Source organism: Rhineura floridana, chromosome 3, assembly GCF_030035675.1.
Source record: "Rhineura floridana isolate rRhiFlo1 chromosome 3, rRhiFlo1.hap2, whole genome shotgun sequence".
NCBI classification, from domain to species: Eukaryota; Metazoa; Chordata; class Lepidosauria; order Squamata; family Rhineuridae; genus Rhineura; species Rhineura floridana.
The window spans coordinates 108,623,039-108,641,353 of record NC_084482.1 but is presented as its reverse complement, the minus strand read 5'-3'; the positions used below and the strand labels follow the sequence as shown (position 1 = coordinate 108,641,353).

The following is an 18,315-nucleotide window of genomic DNA, read 5'->3' as shown; positions in this document are numbered from 1 at the left end:
GCAGGTGATTTATTTTAATTAAGCATATTTATATTTTCTGATATCTTTAACTTGTGCACAGACCCCTCCTTCCACCCCATAGGGCTCCAATCTGAAGGGGAGGCATCAGGCCGACCCATCCTGGGTCAACCCTGGGACCATTCATCCCAGCTCGAAGCCACTCCTGAATAAGTTGTGCTTCCTTTCCATCCAACTAACCAAGAGTGGGATCCATTTCTCCTTTGCAATGCTGTTTTGTAAAGGGCTTTCCTACAGGAAAGCATCACGCTGGAGACAATTCTACCAAGCAAGCTTTGACCAAACAACATTGAGCATGATTCAACCAAACCTCTTAAGCCCCATTGTCTGAATGATCTGTCAGTGCTAGCCATGGAAATCAATAGATTCAAGCATGACTAACTCGATGTTGTGACCAATGAAGGAGGTTCACATCCCATAAGAATTTATGCATGAATGCCCAGATATTTAGCGGAGCTGGATTGCACCCTCACCGCCCCCCCCGCTTCCTGGGTCAATGTAACATAGGAAGACTGCACCAATAACCAGACGTTATCACTCTGCAGCTACCTGCTATGTCTCCCTGCAGAAAACTTATATATTGCATGGCGTAGTGAGTTCATACTTTACAGACGAGCTTGTCAAATGCCTCACACAGCTCCTAAAACCATATTTTGCCTGAAGATGTTGGCAGGACAATTCTGATGAATGGCCATGTGCCCCAGACAACAAGAGAAGAAACCACACAATTCAATGGAAATTAATTTGCTGAAATAAGTGAATAAAGCATTCATCCATGTGGCTTAATCTTTTAAAGTCAGTTGCAGTACTGCCTAACTCATAAAACATGTTCAACTGTGTTTTCCCACCTATGCCTGAAAGTTTGGCCCCTTTTCACAATTCATGGACATCTCAGGTTAATGAGGCAAAGAACCACCTGCATAAAGTTTAAGCAAGGGAATCAGAATTCCATCTTATTCACCCATAGCCTAAAAGGTAACAGACCAGCAGTTAATGCTTGATCTAGGGTTCAGAAAACCACCCTTGGCAATTAAGTTATTCTCAGGGCCCCAGCTGATAACCAAGATATCAACTCAAAGAAAGGTGGTGTTGCTTCCCTATCTCTGGTTAATAACGACCTGGAAGGTTAAGGGTTAGAGTCATACAATCAGACCTGATCTGGGAATGAGCTGATTATGGACTTCAGTGAAGAAGGAAGCCCCTATTGTAAGAGCACAGCTCAGAATAATAGGAACCAGGAGTTCTGGGCACCTCAATGGGCTGCCTGAGCTCTTAGAGCCACCCCACCAACTGCCCAAGGCAATTACAACACTCACCAATTTCCCCTCACTCGAAATGCCAGCAGGGTCTCCAAATTCAGACAATTCAAAATAGTAAAGGACTGGAAGACTCCAGGCCCCTTTGAGATATTCTCTTTTCCCAGGGAGAAGAGCTTGAGACAGCCTTTAGACCCTGCACTACTATCTATGGCTATATGAAATGAGATTTGCAGCCTTGCTCAGTACCTTTAAGAGTGCCTCTGGCTGGACATTCCAGCTGAAGGTGTGCAAGTGGAAACATGGGACAGAATGATTACAATTTTTTTCCAGTCTGACAGCCAGTGTTCTATTCATTCTGTTTAACCCCTCACTCATGGACTTTGCTTCAGCGCATTATTTAGGGAATATAGTGGGAGCAGTTCCCTGCTCTGTTTCAGACTTGGGATGGGATCCATTTGTTGGTGCCAGTTTGATTGCATTTATATGAACTAGCAGGAGATTCCATTCCATGTGTTCTGCTATCTTCTGCTTTTACTGTTTTGATTTTTTCCCCTCCTGGAAAAATATTATTATTGTTATCTAAGAATGTTTTTCTTTTGAAAATGAAAGGAAAGGAAAGCAGCTTTCTCTCAACCAAGTGGCCACCCTCCCAATCCCCCCTTCATCTCATCCTCCTGCATCATATTGGATCCTCCCTCCCCAGCCATGGGAGAAAGTGAGAGATTTTCTGGTCAGTTTCATATTAACAAAGTAAAGACCCAGGCTGGTCAGTTTAAGCTAGCAAAGCAAAGAGAAAGCTAGCAGTTTAACATTAGAAAGCAGATTCAGGCTGATCAGTTTCAGTTAGCAAAGCAAAGAGCAGGCTAGTGAATTTAAAGTTAGCAGAGCAAAGAAGCAGGCTGCTCAGTTTCAGGAGTAGCAAAAGAACACGCAAAGTACAGTACACAAACACCACCACCACCACCACCACCACTACACACATGAATCTGGCTGGAGGGAGAGAAGCTGGTCTCCCCTCCCTCTAGTTCCCTGATTTTGTAATCCCACTTCCCTTCCATCCCCTCTTCAAAACCACCAATAGAAAGGAGACGAAGCGATGGAATCAAGTGAGCAGGCACTGGGCAGAGAGAAAGCCCCTCTCTCCAGCTTTTGCAGGGCTTTGCACAGCAGCGCCACCACCTTCTTTCCAGGTTGCTAAAGAAACTCTATAGGAAACAATGAGTGTTAATGGCTACCATGAACACCTTAATGAAGTTAAAGGCAATACAATGATAACAATATCATATTCAATGCATTTTTTAAAAAAATGGTATAGAGAAAAGCCGCAGAAGCTCGCAGCATTCAGGATCGGTCTGCAAAGATAGTAAATATGTGAACTATCAGGAAGTTAATGCCAAATTCAAATATACTGAAATTCTCACCCATCCCTATTTCAGACTAGATGTTGTTATTATCATTATCATCATTGTTCAGCAACACCAATCTCTGTAGTCTATTCCACACTAAGTAACTATTGAGAACCACACCATGTTAATAGACAGGGCAACCCCAACATGCCCATCTTATGAGGATATCAACTGCTATCAAGTCTGCTGTCTGAGGGAAGAACTGGATGACAGAATAATACCTGTCTTCTTGGCTGGGACCATTTCACCTTCTGCTTTCCCAGATCTGATTTGGGGGTGGGGTGTATCCCCATTCTTCCCTGGGAACGGTTGCTTTCCTAGACAGTCAAAACCTGCATAGACAGAACTATGTAACTGTATTATCGTGGATGGAGACTGATGGAATCCACTGGATTCCTGAACACCCTGGGGGAGTTCCCAGTAGATAGAGCAGGTGACCCAGTTGAAGCCCTTGTCACACTGTGGAACAACGAGACACATCAGGCTCTTGACATGGTTGCCCTTGAGTGTTCTCATTGGCATTGTGGAGCCCAGTTTGCACTTTGGTACACCAGTGAACTAAGGGCAATGAAACAGGCCAGACAATGGCTAGACCACAAATGGCTAAAGATGTGCTGTGAGGCTGACCAGGCATGAGTAAAACATTATAACTGTGCCTACTGTGGTAAGTGAGGATAGCAAAGAAGGCTCACGTCTCTATCACATCCTCAAGTAGCTGTCCAGCAGAACTTTCCCATATTGTCAGGTGTCTGTTGAGTTTTAGACCCTTCAGGGGTCCACTGTGAGGGTAAAGTTGTTTGCCTCCATAGCGATCTGCTATGCCCCATCCACATCTACTGTTGTCCCCAGTTAGGTGTCCAGTGCAATGTCTGCTGCAACTTCTTGGGATACATTGATGTGACCTGATGCCATTGACAAGATGTTTGTGACAATAGGATAGCAATGTGTCCTCTCAACCCTTGTCCTTCTTGGGTTATTAAAGCTTGCTGAGGGGGTATGACCAAGTGGATCCAGGGTGTGGTCAATGTGCCTTTGTAGAAGGGAATGGTCGCAGCCACCCTGAAAGAGCCTGTGATCTGACTGCTCCTGAAAAAGCTCACCCTGGACCATTGGTTTGTGACAACTACCACCTGGTTGCAAATACCCCCTTTGTAGGGAAGGTGATTGAGAGGGTTGTGGCACAGCACTTGCAAGTATTCTCGGATGAAGCAGATTATCTTGACCCATTCCAATCAATGTTCAGGCCTAGTTATGAGCCTGAATCGGCCTTGGTTGCCCTGGTGGATGACCTTTATTGGGAGAAGGACAGGGGGAGTGCAACCCTGTTATTCTTACTTGATCTCTCAGCGGCTTTTAATACTACTGAATCATGGTATCCTTTTGAACCGACTTAGCGAGATGGATATTGGAGGCACTGTTTTACAGTGGTTCCAATCCTACCTCCAGTGTCGTTTTCAGAGAAGAACACTGGGTGATTGTCTTTTGCCCCCCCTAGCAGTTGTGCTGTGGGGTGCTGCATGGTACCATCTTGTCCCCAGTGCTGTTTAACATCTATATGAATCCCTTGGGAGTGGTCATCAGGAGATTTGGGGTGAGGTGTCAGCAGTACGCTGATGATACCCAGCTCTATTTCTCTATAACTTCTGAATTGGGAGAGGCCGTGCAAGCCCTGGACCACTGCCTGGACTCGGTGATGGGCTGGATGAGGGCCCATAAACTGAGTCTGAATCCTAGCAAGACGGAGGTGCTGTGGGTTGGTGGTTCCCGAGTTCAGATAATTAGTCAGTTGCCTGCTTTGAATGGGGTCGTATTCCATCTGAAACAGCAGGTCCCTAGCCTGGAGGTGCTCCTAGATCCATCCATCCATCCATCCATCCATCCATCTCCTTCCTTTGTCTTCTTCAGCTATCCAAGGAGAGAGGAGACATCTTTGCCTTTGCTTTCTCTCCTGAGCCATGTGGGCAATAGCCAAGCCTGGGCATTGAGCCTTCAACTTACTTAGTTAGAACTAGGTATGTCTTTCCTATCTACTATGTGTTGCTATAAATTAAGTGGCTTTTCTTATTTTACTAAGTCTTAAGTCTCAGTGATCTAAATGCAGGGTAAAAGCCTGCTACTTAGGTAAACACACACACTGGCACACACGCAGCTCAGACCGCTGAGTATCTCTGCTTATATATACATATTTCCATAACAGATAAACATGCCTTAAATTAATATTCTAATTAACAATTAAATAGGTCTGTGTGGAAAGCATACATGCCAAAGGCTTAAGTCCCTTTGCTTCAAGAAAAAAGGGGGGATGTTGTTTTTTCAAAAGATATTTGTCCTGTGTTAATAACCAGAAAATAATCACAATCTCTGCTGCTCTTAAAGTACATTGTTGTTGTTTGCATTTTAATTTATTCAAGAGCAAACCTCTGGGGTGTTCTGAATCTTGTCTCATCCCCACTGAAATCACTCCTCCCCCTCCCCGCTTTGCCTCTTCAAAGGAGGATAGCAGAATTTGGTTGTCTCATGCCCTTTCCCTGGCGTTGATAGGTTGTATATATGGTTCATTTCAGTGATAAATTGTCTATGTGCTTGTCCTGCCTCTGTGCATTCATAGCATAGCCTAATAGGTACTGAGCTGTAAGATGAGTGTATTCATTGTCTCTTAATATTAGGCCTGTCAGATACACAGCAAAACAACCCTCAAGGAGAAATCAATAATTGTTACCCAATGCCCATTGATTTATACTATGTCTCCAATGGAAGTTTGACTATCAAATGTATTGAGTGATTTTTTTTCTGTTTAAAGAGAGTTGGCAGACTGAAAATATTACACCTTTGAAAGCACAATGGCACCAAATGACAACAAAAAGGCATTCAACTTTCAGTTTCTAAACAAACAGTAAATGGGAAACCTTCCTCAGATTAAGCGAGAAATTATCCAAAATCTTCTCCCCTCCCCCCCAAAATACAATCTCATGGCTTGGGAAAAAATTATCTGCCACCTCCCATGATCCCAAAATCCATCCCCCAAAAGTTTCCCGCTTTTCTTTCTTTACTTTGAAAACGAATGAGGGCAGCAATTGAGGTGTGTGATTGAGGTGTGCAAGGTATAATCTGCAATTGAAGATGCCCTTCAGAGAACTCCATTTTCCATCATCCCCTGCAACTTTATTCAGCATGATGGAGCAAAAACCAAAGAAGAGAGGTGTGAGGCACACCCAGACATTTGTCTGAATATGTAAATGCTCAAAGGGTGGATGGAGGGTGGGATTTACTCAAGCCTTTCCCCAACCTCCTCATGCACATTGCCTCCCCCATTCCCTGACCTTCCCCATGTTGCAATGGAAAGTTCTGGAGGCGACGTCTGTGTGCTCAAATACTTGAACAAAGCACATTCGCTGTCCAAGCAAATGGGAGTCGGCCTTCCCCACATAACATAGTGAAGGTAAGTGACTGGGGGGTGTTGTGTGCAAGCACATAGGAGTGGGGCTTACATGTACACCCCTGTGCCCACCTACACTTTGGGCACTGCACGTTCAAGAAGCACACAAATGCTTGAACACGTCTCACCAATAATGATCAGGTAGCATTCCAAGCAAAGGGGTATTTTCAGTCCTTCAAGCTCTGTAATCAGATTCGCATTTTGTGTGATTTTGCTGCCAATTAAGCAGAAAATAAAAGTAAGGAAAACCTGAAATATTACAAGTGCACCTATTATTCATCAAACTGGGAGAAAAAAATTAAAAACTCAGCCTCATCATTAGGACCAGCCTGCTTCTAAGGCTGTTTCCGACCAGGATTGCCTCAGATTTAGAGGCGGTTCAAATATATCTGGAGCAATTCCCCTCAGTTTTGTGCCTCATCTGAGGTATTTACACAGCCCTAATCAAAAAGTATATAACAGAAGGCAATCTTAGCAACAAGGTGAGAAATGTTCACCAGAAGCGGTATGTAAAGAGCACAAACATGAACTGGCCTCCAAGCCCTAGGTAGTTTTCTATATCATTAGACCTCTATATAATGATGTTCAGTGCAAAGCCTTTAGTCTATTCATATAGATGAAATGCCAGTGTTATCTTTGCGGGAAAAATGCCAACATTTCAGCTACAAAGCTGTCAGTGAACTCTTTGCTCCTTAGTAAATGCTAAAATTTGTGAAGTCAGAAACATTGGGAGAATGTATGCAGTTACGCACACGCACGCGCGCGCACACACACACTTCGGTATAACTATAGCAAATTCAATTTAAATTGATGGGACTTAAATTAACATTCCATTGGTTACAATGGGTCTTATTCCAACCCAGCTGGATCGAAACTGGATTGAAGGATTGCATCAGTCAGTCATTTCCAACTTAGAAGCACCCTCAGCACAGTCCTAACTCCCAGATCAGTGCTGCCGGAGAGGGTTAGGATCAGGCAAGCTATCCCTGCTGCATACACCAAAACCATGGGTGGTTGAGAAGCTACCACTTGCAGTTTCCCACTGAGAATAGCCAGAGCAGGATGCTCAGACAGGGCATTTTGGGAGTGCAGTGAGTGCAGCAAAGCCACTCAGGGACCTGCCAGATTCAAAGCTGCTCTGTTTCACTGAGAGGATCCTGATCTGGGTCCTGTGCCAGCCTGGAGTGGGTGCCACAAAAATGAAGGAATAAGCACACACAGAGAGAGACACCCCTTCTGCCCTGGCCAACATGAGCATCAAGGCTTCAGACATGGAGGTGACTCTGCTGCTCCATCTCTCTGCTCCTTGGCCCCATTTGAGATTGCTCTGCCTGTTACCATGCTTTGCATGAAGGCCTTAGTTGAATTAGGCACCATGTTAGTTATGTGGTGTTTCCCATGAGTGCAAACTGAGGTCGTTCAGAATCTGTAATTTAAAAAGTGTGAGTTAAGTGGAAATATAAGAAAACATTACAAAGCACTTGGTGTGTTTTAAAAAGTGCTATAGAAATTGCTATTAAAGAGCATAGTTTGTATTTATATTTTGTACTAGGGGGTGCCTCCCTGCTCTCTCTAGTTGCCAACACTCATCTCCCTGCCTCAATTTCCTATTCTACTATACAAAGTCATATTTCACATTCATTGCTTTGCCCACTTTTGAGATTGCACTGCCTGTTACCATGGGGTTTTTTTGCCTCTGACCCTGCCCATCATTGTCATGTGATCACTGGAAGGTTGCCCAGAATATGTTGTGACCTTGGGCTCACTTCCTCACTTCTGTTCTAAAGCTTTCCTGCCCACTCGTCAGGATAGTAGAAATCAGTCCCAATCAAAAGTGCTCATTGCTGCACATAGTAATCCAGAAAGCTTAAAATATTTTCATTGCTGATATTCAGTTATATATTCTACAGTTTTTGGTTTTAGGATATGACTTTTAAAAAACAGAGCTCTATAGTTCTTATATTTTTTTCTCATTTGCACTTAAATCTGCTGAGCAGGAATGTCAAGGTTCTACAAACCAGAACCTCAAACTGGCATGATTTTTTAAGTGTCTATACACTCTATGATGAATGCAGCTGCCTTTTAAATTGGATCTGTTGTACAAGTGCACTATTTGAACAGGCACGTTTTGTGTCCTGAATAAGATATAATGTATTATTTTGAAGTCAGAACCATCCATTCCATATCTCGTCTCTTTGGCAATACTTCACAAATGTCTAGTTTTCCAAGGTCCCATCACAATTTATGTGATGCAGCTGCCTCTTTTTTCCAGGTTTGACACAAGACGTTCCTGTGCTTGTGTCTTGAAGTTTGGCTTACTGCCCAAAATGAAGGCATCTGTAACTGTAAACACTTAAAATAGAATTCTCGCGAGTGCATCAATCCGTACCAATTATATTTATATGCTGGAACTGCTCCGGGCATGTATTGGAACATGAGGCCGGCACGTAGAAAGTGAAGTAAAATGCCAGAAAAGCTTTGTGTTAATCCTTCCCCCACAACTATTGAATGAAATCTTATAAGAAAAATGTAGAGAGAGTCTACTTGCAAGACAGAAAACTAGCAATCACTCCAGGGTAGGGATGGGGGAGAAACTTGCTTCAGTTCACATTTAAAGGCAAACCTATCTAAGTTGCACTTTCTGAAACAGCATGTGAACTGAAACACCACCATTCTTTGAAATACACACTTTTCCAAATTTTGCACTGCAGTTTTCCAGTCCGGTCAAGTAATGGGTCCCATATACTAGGGTAAAGTGTGCGCAGAAACACATATATTGGTGAAAACAACATACAAAAGAACATTATAGTAGGGAAAATTGCTTTGCAAAATAAGGCAAAATTGCATACAAAAATATGTATGCAATGAGAAATTTGCACTAAAATGCTAATGAATTTTCATGAGTACTTTTTTTTAAAAAATCACTAACAAATGTGGAAATGTGGGAAACTGAGCTTGAGTCTGGAAAAATGAGAAACGGAGAAATTGACAGATTTGCCCATCCCTACTCTGGAGTCATATTTTTCTGTGTCCATTCACTGAGGAAACTTCTCCTTTTCTTTAATTGGTACACCCAAAATAATGCCTTTCTTTTGTAATTGTTGTGTTACTACATTCAGATTCACCGATGATCTCTTATCAGTTTTCCGATATTGCCTTGTAACTAGGGCCATTTAGATCCAGAGTAAGTTGAGGAGAATAGCTTACAGGCCTATCAAAGCTACTAAAAATTACAATATTCTAAAACCTGTCCCATAACCTATCATCAGAATCCCTTTTCATCCCCACATTGGGCAAACAATGGCTTTAAGTGCAGAATTCCTGTTGGGTTTTTTTTAAAAAAAAAAGATTGGGCCTGAGGAATGTGAATTTGGGTCAGAGAGAAATGTGAGACACTTGGTTTTGTGTGTGATTTGAGGTTTGTATGTATATTAAAATATTTTACATCAGCTTTTCTAAGAAAGGACAAACACTAAAATAAAATAAGAAAAAGGAGCATAGCAATCACAGATGTTTCCCTCATAAAGAAAAGATTCTTCCATTATCAAAGTTATTAATTATTTTGTCTACCTCAGGAAAAAGCTGAAATAGAATCTGGCTCTTGAGCTTCAAACTCTTGACAAGAGTATAAACTAGATATGAAAGAAATACAGGTGGATGACTGAGCAACACTATAGCAATAGACAGATCTATAGAGATAGACCTCAGAGAGTCTCCAATACTAACAGGTAAGTAAGGAATTTGGTAGTCATTTTACTTAATTAATTTTAGGCATCTTACAACACACACACTCAGCTGCCTCCTAGTCTAGCTCAATATCATGTGTACATACCGACAGGCAGAAGTTCCCCATGGTTTCAGACAGGGGTATTTCCCAGCCCTCCCTGGAGATACCAGGGATTGAATGGCATGTGGACATCATTGCCAGCACAGCCCCAATTGGTAGCCATTGGTGAGGAACACTGGGGGAGGATCACAATTTTTATGTATTTTCTGATGGTGTGTTTTTTCCTTTTGCCTACCAGGTTGAGCACGCATAGGATATGGTGGCGGTTCTGCTCCCCCACACCATCATCATTGGTGTATAGGATTGCTCTGTAAATGATGCCCACATGTATAATTTTGAATTACATATTTATTCATGGTGTATATATAGCAGAGCTTGGAAAAGTTACTTTTTTGAACTACAACTCCCATCAGCCCAATCCACTGGCCATGCTGGCTGGGGCTGATGGGAGTTGTAGTTCAAAAAAGTAACTTTTCCAAGCTCTGATATATAGATATATACAGCTTTTCTGACAAGGCAGTCACGGCAGTTTATAATTTTAACTGCTAAAACAAAAATAAACACACAACTTCAAGTTACAAAAGACAAATCAGTAAGACAGCAGAATTCTCTCAGGCCGTTGGTGGACTCTTTAGGAGCTGATAGTATGAGCTCCCTAGCCTGGCATTGTAGCAGTGAAACAATTGCAGTATCAGTGGTAATGATGACATATCAAACTTGTATTTTTGTACATGCAAGCTCTAAATTATTTAGCAGACTCTATCACTCCATCAGTAAGGTTTTTGCAAGTGCACACAGAAATTTGTTTGCAGGGGGCTGAGCAGGGCTTTAGTATGCTGTGAGTGGCAGGCATTCACTGCACAAACAAATCGTTTTTGCTTTTTGTTTTACTGTATAGTTAGATGGATGCCAGAATTTTTCATTCATGAAATTAGATCTGACTTCTGAGTTGCCAAAATCATAATGAGTTAGGATCATTCAAGAACAATGCATTTCTCTCAGGCAAGTTACAGATTTTTGAGGATATGTATTCATGGGACAAAATTTCAATTTCAGATTTACATCCCTCAACATTGCTTCAGGTCAACTCATTTGAATGGTGTCAGTCTATCCAATTCACTATATGCCTATTTTGCTTGGATGAAAAAAAATGAATAAATAAAATAAAAGAAGAAATAGCTTTTAATAATTTCTAACGCTAGGAGTGCTGGGATTCTAGCCCACCAGATCCCCACCCCATATTTCCAGTTGTGCTGTCAGGCAGACACCAAGTGTGATTCCGCATGACCTCTTCATATAAACTCGCAGAGTCACAGATAGATGATAGGGTGGTCAATTCCACAAAGGTTTGCATAGAATTTGCAGGTGCTGATTTATATGGGTGGATGGAAATTTGGGGGGGGGATGGCTATAATTTAAATAGAAATACAAGTCATCTTGTCATGGTGTGGAAAACTGTGACCAGGGAACCAGCATAGCTGCTCAGCCTGCTGTCCAGATGCTAACTGTTGATGGGGAATTTTAAGCGTCACCTTCTTAAGGCTCTGTGGTTTGCATCCAGTGTAGCACTTAGTAATTGTCCTGTCAGTGCAAGGATTTTCACTTGTGCAATGGTACTTCCCCCTGCCTCTACTCCCCCTGCATACTCCTTAAATCTGCTAGGGGTTCTTCCAATCCTCTGAAGCAGATTTGCGGAAAGTATGGGGCACACATGGATGGGGGAGAAAGGGGGAAAGTCCCATTGCACAAATGGAAATCCTGTACTGCTGAGAAGCATTACTTGAATACCAGCCTGTATCTTTACTAACAGGACTTGTTCCAAATAGACTTTCAAACAGAGGACTCTATCAAATGGAGGACTACCCTTTGTAAAGTAGGACACATAGCTAACCTACTGAATGAGCCTGAATGGGAGGCCTCAATAGGAAGGAAAGCTGCTCCATACATACCAAAGGAATATCCTCTCTCTTCCTTATAATTGCTTTCCATGTTTCAGGGCTCAGCCCTGGACATAAAAATATTTTCAGGGGCTGAGCCTTGGTGTACTCCAGTTCTGTTAAGTCCTGAAGAAAGTTCCTTGTGACTTGATAGGCCGCCTGGTGGATAGACTGTAGTTATATTCAAATTGAGCATATATAGCATGTCAAAGAAACAAATTATTGTGCATCTTCACCAAAAACTGTACACATTTTATTTACAAAGAAACTTGACAAAAGCATCCGCAGCTCACATCCAAGGAAACCACAAATCCTTTCATAGGACATTGGTTTCTCCCCTTCCCAGCTACATCTTCCAGGAACACCATGCCCACTTCCTATACCACAGACAACTGATTTAGCAGGCAGCCACCCCTTATAGGCTCTTTTATCTGGTAAGTGCTAAGGCTAATTTTGTAGTCTACATAACCACAGACACTGGTAAATACAGAATTTGATACTGTTATGAATAAAATCAGACATGTGGGATTGAGTGGGACACTAATAATAGTAGTAGTAATAATGATGATGATAATAACAATAATATCTTATCTGTAATAACAGTATATTATGAAACATGACAATGTAGTAAATAATATTGGTCCTGGAGGGATACAGAAAATTCAGTTGCTGTTTACTGAAGCTGTATTCCTTTTTTGGCTCTGGCTCCACATATATTTTATCTATATCAGGTAATTGGTGGTAGACAGAAAGGGCTGAACCCCTTTCCCCAAGTGCAATGGTACCAATAAAATCATCTCTCTTTTTTTAAGAGGTGGATTTTCTGCACTTAACATAATTGGTGGTGGCCCTGATATTTCTACTGGGTTGCATTCAACTTTTCCTTGCATGATGGAACATTCTCCCTGTCTCCTCCTCCCCACGCTCTCCCCATAAATCTGTTCTGGTGATTCCCCTAACCCTCTGGAGCAGATCTGGGGAGGGCATGTGGGGAGGGGGAGGAGAGGGGAAAAATCCCCTTGCACTAGTTGAAGTCTGAACTGAATACTGCCCACTGCTACCAAGCGTTCTCTGGATGTGGCCCAATGTTGTGCAGTTATGCACTGAGAAGACCATGTGTCTTCACAGAGATGCTTGATGTAATAAACTCCTGTGTGTTCACAGCCTTTTCCTGTGCCAAACAAAGGCTTTTAGGCTACACAGAATAATTTCTGTTCCATCTTTTGTTATCATTCCTCTCCTGCTGTAATGTCTTCTGAAGGGAATGATTTCCATTTAGACTATATGCAGAACCAGGTCAAACATGAAGGAATCAGTTTTTTACCTAACTGGTTAATCTGACAGCTCATATAGCTCAATTCCTGGGAAATATCCAACTAGACAGTTTACTCTTTCAAACCAAAGTGTTAGCACATAAGCTGAGAGAGGCAGAGAGGTTTGCTCATATGTGAAATTACCACCATCACCTCCACCCTCTATGTTCTTGACAGAAGCAGATTAATTTAATGAGGAGAACATTAATATTTGACTGTGAACCTGGGAATTATTACTAACTGCAAGAGCAATTTCTTGCTAATGATGCTGCAATGATTCTGCCTGTTATAAGTTGTAATGCTGTCATTATTGCATTTCAGATACAAGTCCATGGGGGGGAAGTTGGTAGGGTAAATGGTGATTGAAAGTGCCACATTTAAGTAATTATCTTCAGTCTTTCAAAATAAAATGTGCACTTTATATATCGAATGTTCACTGCACTTCTTTAAAACTCTCTTCCCTACCTAAGGCTAATTATTTTCAAAGTAGTGCATTTTTAGGAACTGAAATGTTTTTGTATTTAAGATTTATACACACCTTTCGGCAAAGTTTCCAAGGTGATTTAATAAAACAAGATACCAATATGGCTGTATAATGCCATAGTGAAGTTAAGATAATGCCTAAAATTGCATCTTAAATCAAAAGGATAATTTAATATTTTCCCCTCCAATCTTTACGAACTATGATTTTTAGACTTGGCAGACATTTCATCTTTCCTTTTGGATTCCATGCATAACTGTCAGGCTCCAGGACCTGGATGTTCTTTCAAGCAGGCCAGAAGAGTGTGCGGGGTCAAAGTCAAGTCAAAGTCAAAACCAAGGCAGCAGTTGGGAAGGGAGAAGGGGGAGGGAGGAAGCATGAGCTAGGCATGATGAGCTCCTTATACTAAGGAGTCAGTCCTGAGGCCTGGGCTTTATAGGGTTAATGCACTAAGACTGGCCCTTGGGAACAGCTGATTGGTGTTCAGGCAGCTTAATACTGCAACCTAGATAGCACTATTGAAGCCCAGAGCACAGGCCGCCAGGCTTGCAGTTGAAACTGGACTGGTGGCCAAAGAGACAAGGCCAGTGGTGAAGCAAGGAAATTGTAGAGCCTTGATTGTTTTTTGCAGGGACTTGATTTTTATTTTTTATTTTTTGCTGGGGGACACGTTTATTTATTTATTTATTTATTTATTATTTGATTTATATCCCACCCTTCCTCCTAGCAGGAGCCCAGGGCAGCAAACAAAAGCACTAAAAACACTTTAAAACATCATGAAAACAGACCTTAAAATACATTAAAACAAAACAACTTTAAAAACGTTTTTTTAAAAAAGCTTAAAAAACATCTTAAATAAAAAAGGTTAAAATATTGCTTAAACATATTGTTTAAAAAACATATTGTTTACAAAAGAAAAGGTTTAAAAATATATTAAAAAGCAATTCCAACACAGATGCAGACTAGGATAGGTCTCAACTTAAAAGGCTTGTTGAAAGAGGAAAGTCTTCAATAGGCACTGAAAAGATAATAGAGATGGCGCCTGTCTAATATTTAAGGGGAGGGATTTCCACAAGGTAGGTGCTGCCACATTAAAGGTCTGTTTCCTATGTTGTGCAGAACGGACCTCCTCGTAAGATGGTATCTGCAGGAGGCACTCACCTGCAGAGTGCAGGTGATGGTGGGCAGAGTTCACGTTAGATGGCTATGTGTGTTACTTTGGTTGTGAAGCACATTTCTCTTCTTTCTTCCCTCACCAGTATTCCATGCTTCACAACTGCTTCTACATTCCTGTTAAGTTAGAGCAAAATACTAAACCAAAAAAACAGTTTGCCAACCCTGATTTAAAACATGCACAGACACAAGAAATACTCTGTACATGTGCAATTTTGCATTTAAAAACTCACCTAAATCATAGCACCAGCATGATTACAGGAATAAAATGACATTCACTTCTGCAGCCCTGAGGCTAATGACATTTAACTGCAAATGAGCACCATTTTGTTGTACAAAATGATAATTTAGGCTGTGGGCATGGTTCAAAATCAGCCTGAATGGTTTTCCTGGCTGTGTTTAAGTCTGCCCTCTGCTGGACACACCTCCCTTCCCCATTGCTGATTTCTGACCTTTTTGGACTCCCCACAGAAAAATGTTGGGTCAACCACTGTTTCTGCCTGAGTCTAAAGCAAAGAGTTTCCATTGCCCACACCTGGAAGACAAAAAGGGTCGATCTACCAATTAGTTGCAAAATCTGCCTAAAGCTGAATTAAATAAAATGCACTCGAGCTGATCCAACCAGGTTTTACAATAAAAAGGGGTGGAGTTTGACGAGCTTTGCACAGCCCCATTTTCAGAAAACAGGTGGAGATGCACTGGAACCGTCACAAGAGTGTGCCTCTACCCATATTTTTAAAATAAAAATAATAAAATGAGTGCATGTATCATGTACATGCCCAACTGGCTGCCTCCTGATTATAAAATGATTGTAAAAATAAGAATGAAAAGACGCTGCAGGAACCAGTGTCAGCCCTGGTGGACCATGTCACCCTAGGTGCTGAGGTTGGACTTATTTGTCCTTGACCATCTATTATGCTGTGGGTGGATATTTGGGGGGCTGGTGGAGCCCTAGACTTTGACCCTGATGTCCAGCCCTAGCTCCAACACTGGGTTGCAAAAGCCTGACTCTCTCTCTCTCTCTCTCTCTCTCTCTCTCTCACACACACACACACACACACACACACACAGAGTGACTTTTAAAAACTCACCGGCTAGCAAGCACAGAAATGCATCAGAGAGGCTTCCACATGTGACTGTCAAATACATGGACCAAGCTTGCTGGCAAGAGTGTCCCATAGTAGCACTGGTGTACTGTCACACTCTTTCCATTTCCACTGCATAGCACTCGATATCTATTTACAGAGCTCATGTGCAGTCTTGAAGAGTTATTCCTGTATCTGTGAGATTACCCATTTCTGTCATCTGATGAAATACGTCAGAAGGTTGTGCCAAGACAAACACAGTTCTTTCCAACTCTCCCTCTCTCTCATTCATTCATGTGTATGTATTGTACATACACATACGCACATACATAAGATCAGCCTCAAAAGGCCTCCTCTCTATCCCACCAGGTAAAACAGCTAGACTGGTGAGGACTAGGGAGAGGGCTCTTTCAATTGTGGCTCCCACTCTGTGGAATTCCCTCCCAAACCATCTCTGTCATGCCCCCGCTGTGATGAACTTCCGCTGGGCTTTGAAGACCTGGCTCTTCAGACAGGCTTTCGGGGTGGGGTACGTTTATTACTACTGTTGAGATTTTAATGTTTTAATGTATTTGTATGTTTTTATTCTGTACATCGCCCAGAGTGGCTGGACAACCAGCCAGATGGGCGACTAACAAATCTAATAAATAAATACATATATACATACATACACACATATATACACACACACTAGCTACAGATGCATCAGACCCAAATAGCATGTGAGGATAGGGGTAGTAGAGCACTTCCATGTATTCCTGACATACTACGCATCTTTGAAACTTATTGTTTGCTCTGTATGTTTGGTACTGCATTTAATATGATGTAGACTTTGCTTGTTCCTGCTCTGTGTGTGTTCTGCAACCATTGGGAGTCCTTCTCAGACAATATTTGAATGCATATCGAGGAGAGACCTAGGCTGTGCACGTTGTCCCTGCTCCTCATCCCCACAAGTTTGACTGGAAGCCAAAACACAGCCTTCATTCACAGAACTGAATACACATAGGGTTGTCCCCTCTCTCATGAATGCTTTTTTAAAAAACTGCACATGTGCAGGAAGTGGTGGTTGATGCCCATCGGGACTGGTGGGGCAGAATGGAGGCAGCCTGAAGAGTAGGTGGAACCATAGCCAATGACGGGCAGAGCCAGCTAATTCTAGTTTTGTCCCCATCCTCCCTCTCCGGTGAATTCTACATGGGCAACACAGAATATGGAGGAAGCTGACAGGTAGTGCCACCACCCCCTGGACTGGTTGTAAGAAAGAAGGCAGTCAGCTAGGGGTTGGGTGATGGCAGATTGAGGTTAGTGGGACAGTGCCTCACTTGCCCTAATGGCCCAGCATCCACTGTGTGCAGGCTGTTTTCAGCCGTGCACATAGATCGGGGACTGTGAAGCATGTGCAGTCCTGTGCTACCATCAGCACTACATGTGCACACACATTCCTGGTGCGAAGGTTGCGGATATCGCCCGTCGTTTAGATAGTTTGGTAGACAGTGCTGGGGAGGAGTCAGTGGTCGTGGTGCACGTTGGCACCAACGACATGGGGAAATGCAGCCGTGAGGTCCTGGAAGCAAAATTTAGGTTGCTAGGTAGGATGCTGAAAGCCAGGACCTCCAAGGTGGCTTTCTCTGAAATGCTACCGGTTCCACACGCAGGACCAGCCAGACAGGCCCAGCTTTGCAGTCTCAATGCGTGGATGAGACGATGGTGTCGGGTGGAAGGGTTTAGATTTGTTAGGCACTGGGGAACATTTTGGGACAAGCCGGGCCTGTACAAAAGGGACGGGCTCCACTTGAACCAGAATGGAACCAGACTGCTAGCACTTAAAATTAAAAAGGTGGCAGAGCAGCTTTTAAACTGACTGAGGGGGGAAACCCGACAGGAGCTGAGAAAGGTCCGGTTCGGAATAAACCTCCCCCCGGGATAAAAACCAAAGAAATGATGAAATTTTAAAAGGGGTAGGCCTAGAAGTAGGCATTGTGAGAGCAGGGGCACAGGATATCAATTCAGAAGAGCAAAATTACCACAGGCCAAACCACAAGTGCCAAAGACACTTGAAGAGAGACACTGCTTACAAGTGCCTGTACGCTAATGCTAGGAGCCTCCGAACCAAGATGGGAGAACTGGAGTGCTTGGTCTTAGAGGAGAGCATTGATATAGTGAGCATAACGGAGACCTTTGGAATGGAGAAAACCAGTGGGATACGGTTATCCCTGGATATAAACTATATCGGAAGGACAGGGAAGGACGTATTGGTGGCGGAGTCGCTCTATACGTGAAAGAAGGCATTGCATCCAGCAAGCTGGAAACCCCAAAAGAGGCGGACTCCTCCACAGAATCGTTGTGGGTGGTGATACCATGCCCCAGGAGGGACTTAATACTGGGAACGATCTATCATCCCCCTGATCAAAATGCTCAGG

The 18,315-nt window shown here is 42.7% G+C and overlaps 1 long non-coding RNA gene across 1 annotated transcript in view; it reads left to right on the top strand.

Annotated features, from left to right (window-relative positions):
- Window positions 1-18,315, top strand: part of LOC133382248 (uncharacterized) — a 150,443-nt gene that overhangs the window by 96,932 nt on the left and 35,196 nt on the right. The window lies entirely within an intron of this gene.